The following is a 4218-nucleotide window of genomic DNA, read 5'->3' as shown; positions in this document are numbered from 1 at the left end:
TAGAATGGGGACCCTTAGAAGCTGTAGAATTGGCCGGGCCAATTAGGGAATTACTTGTACAGAGGTATGGTAATTCTACTTTTAATGACTGGGTACGTTTATTCACCATGCGTAGACCTGTATATAAAGTATGGTGTGAAGAATTGTTGTGTAGTATAGAGTTGAATGATCGGGTAGCTAGTTTAACCGATCGTTCTTTTATTAGATTTTTGTTAGGCGGTTCGATGCACCACATGTATTTACTGGACATGGCTCAGGCTTTACGTATATATACGCCTGAGGAGTTAGCATCTGCCGATTGTAGAGGGTTGATACTAAACGGTAGAAAGATAGATGAAAATTTTGATACACACGGTGTGTGGAGTCAAATGACAAGCCATCACCGTTTCAAAGGGGGAAATTACTCTTATTTGGATATAGATAGAGCCGAATTAAGAGTGATTCATAGGTTTTTAGCTAATTCGATTACACAAAGGGGTAAGAACAAGGAAAAGGTAAATGAACAGGATTTGTTTTACCATATGTGTATTTGAGACCCACAAAGCGCTGTAAGTATACCGTATTGTGTGGGTTATTATTTATCAGCTATGGTTCGGGGGATGAGACCGCATAGCATAATAGGAGGTGGTATTTTTATTACTTTGATTGGTGAATATCTCGGTGTGGATATAAGTCGGGGGGATTATTAGTAGAAGAACCAGAACCCCGCGATACTATAGGTTTAAATGTATACCATGGTGCGAAAGTTTTGAAGAGGCGAAATAACGCCGCAGTACCATACCATGGTAGACATCCACAGGTTGAGAGAAACCAACAGCAAGGTAATGTAGGAGGGGGAAATGAGATGCAAGAAATGCAAAGGTTTATAGCTTCTCAGGAGTACGAAAATGCTAGACAGAGAACATTTGAAGATTGGCAAGTTCATCAGAACCAAATCATAGCTCATTGCCAACATATAGGTCGAAACTATATTCCTACACCAAAACCCATCTTCCCTCCCTGGTCTATAGAGATGCAACCACCGTATCCTACGTATAACCCTGCCGAAGCATTCTATAGCACCTATGGTTATGCTTGGAACCCCTATTGGTACCAGTATCATCCCTAGTATACTTAGTTTTATTTATTTTGTAATTTGTAATATTGATACATTTAATACTTATGTTAATATTGTAATAGTTTTTATAATTTTCTAACTTTTATTCCTAGATTTTAATAATTTTTGAATGTGGGGTAATATACCAAACTTCAAAAATATGCATATATGTTTGCAGTTTATCTTATGTACACAACAGGGTAAAACAACGCATTTTCAAAGACTGACATTAAGTTCAGCAAAAGCAACTAATTTTGACGACAAGATGCAAAATATATGTGAAATAACAACAAGACGGAATGAACAAATGATGTGCACCATTTATCATTCAGCAAACAAACGCCAATATATTTGGAAATTTTGGTAAAAATTTAATCATTTTCACACAAATCACCCTCAATAATTTAAATTGTTACTGATTTCTTGCAAATGAGGGCATTGCAAGATCTTAAGTGTGGGAAGGGGTTAAATTCTTTCGGATTTTAAAATTTTTATCTTAAACACTTGGTTACCATTAAAAATACTAGTAAAGCAGTAGTTGTATTAGAATCTAGTGCTCTCTGATAATAAAGAACAGCCCTAGTCTTATATACTGACTACCCAATTCTAGTAAAAAATTTCAAAATTTTCAATTAAATGAACTCAAAATCATGTTTATACATATTTATGAACGATAAAACTAGGTTTTAACACCGAAATTATTGTAACCTCGGAAAGGACATAAATTGAGAAACAAACCAAAATGTTAAAATTCATTTAAAATGGAATATAGGACGATAAAAAGGAAAATAAAAGCCAAGTGTGGGAAAATTCTCCAAGTTATTCAAAACATATATCACATATTTCTGTAACAAATAACTGAAAATACTTTTGCTTTGGACTAAACTAAACTGTTTTACCCGATGAAAGAAAAGAAAAGATAGATCTACACGATGAATCAATTCCATCATTAAAAGGAAGTAAAGTCTTCCGAAAAAGACACACGCTTCTTGATTTAGGTCATGAAGTTGTCGTCCAGACCAGCTGTAGGTTGACGAAAAATCTAGAAAAGTCATCACTAAAATCAGCAGGAAATCCACGGACCTCAGCATTAAACAGGGTCGCCAAGTGGTCAGATTTATCCTAACCATGAGAAGGATTTATCTCGTACAATGGGGGGGCACCATGCAAATTAGCTTGATAAGACTAATGAATCAGATCCCCAGAAAGGATAATCTCCTTAAAAGATCAAAAATCAGCTTTTAAGCCTGATATTACTCAATCCTTGAGATTGACCTTAAAGATTGAGAATTACAAACTCATGGAATTCAATGATATCTAAACTCGAGCTTGAACGAGAAAATATTTTGATCAAAATTACAAACCGATTTGTTTTCTGAAAACCCTATTTTCAATGCGTTCATTACCATTGAACGTAAAATCCTAGGAATTCACCTGGAATTCATTAGGTCACCTGAACTAAATCGGGTGTCAACCGTAAGAACGGTGGTTGCATAGCATGGTCAAAGACAGGACCTTGTGCCAGATCGAAAAAAATCATAAGGGTGAGCGTTACTATTGCTCCTACCAAGGATAGTAATTGTGTCCGACACGTTATAGACCATAATTAAAAGCATGTCAGGGGACATTGCCTTAACAGTTGCTTGTTCAACGCTTTCCTTTACAACCGGACGGTAGTTTGCCGAAAAGTAATATACGGGACAAGTAAACTGGACATGTTGCTTTCCAAATACAAGGTTAGCAAGTGGGTGACACAAAACCATAAGTTTTGAGCTAAAATTTTCAAATCTGAAACCCACCAAACCCACAAAAATATTTTGCAACACCGGTGAAGGGTTATTCCGGAAAACTTATCTAGGGTAAAAACTAGATTTAATTTTCAAAAGATCAAATGTTTTCATAAAGATCCAATTTCCTTAATGGATCTAAATTTTTATAGTCATGTGGGACTGTAAACCATATCGTTACTACCATTGTTTATACCGCCGTATAGAAAATCACTGATGTACAAAGTGTGAAGAATAAAGAAGTGATTCTAGTATTTCAAGACGATATTGCTTGAGGACAAGCAACGCTTAAGTGTGGGAATATTTGATAATGCTAAAAACGAACATATATTTCATAGCATTATTCCTCAAGAAAGACAAACTTTTAGTTGCAATTGTTCTATTTACAAGTGAGATTTGTTTAAATAATAAAAGGTGAAGACAAAAGACAGATTCGACGAATTGAAGACGCAAACGACCAAAAAGCTCAAAAGTACAAAAGACAATCAAAGAGATTCAAATTATTGATAAGAAACGTCTCGAAATTACAAGAGTACAAGATTCAAAACGCAAAGTACAAGATATTAAATTATACGCAAGGACGTTCGAAAATCCGGAACCGGGACATGAGTCAACTCTCAACGCTCGACGCAACGGACTAAAAATTACAAGTTAACTATGTATATAAATATAATATAATATATAATTAATTATATTAATTATATATATATTATATATATAAAATAAATCGTCGGCAAGAAAGACTCCAAACATGGGTGAGCTGTAAAAGTAAATTCCGCGACTCGCGGAGTTTGAAGGAAAAATTGGCCGCGAGTCGCGGAGCCCCAATTTCTGAAACTCCCTATAAAGCTCGCGCATTCTGATCGTAAAAATTCACCAAAAATCCATCCATCTCTCTATCTATATCGTATATATTTATATTTATATTTTAATTTTAATTTTAATTTTAATTTTAATCCTAATAATAAGGGTATGTTAGCGAATGTTATAAGGGTGTAAGTCGAAATTCTGTCCGTGTAACGCTACGCTATTTTTAATCATTGTAAGTTATGTTCAACCTTTTTATATTAATGTCTCGTAGCTAAGTTATTATTATGCTTATTTAATCCGAAGTAATCATGATGTTGGGCTAATTACTAAAATTGGGTAATTGGGCTTTGTACCATAATTGGGGTTTGGACAAAAGAACGACACTTGTGGAAATTAGACTATGGGCTATTAATGGGTTTTATATTAACTAAACAATACCTTGTTAATTTAATATACAAACTTATAATTTGACGTATTTATATATAACCACATACGCTTGACTGGGTACGGTGGGCGGGATATCTA

Source organism: Rutidosis leptorrhynchoides, chromosome 9, assembly GCF_046630445.1.
Source record: "Rutidosis leptorrhynchoides isolate AG116_Rl617_1_P2 chromosome 9, CSIRO_AGI_Rlap_v1, whole genome shotgun sequence".
Taxonomy (NCBI): Eukaryota; Viridiplantae; Streptophyta; class Magnoliopsida; order Asterales; family Asteraceae; genus Rutidosis; species Rutidosis leptorrhynchoides.
Note: the sequence above shows the minus strand (reverse complement) of the source record.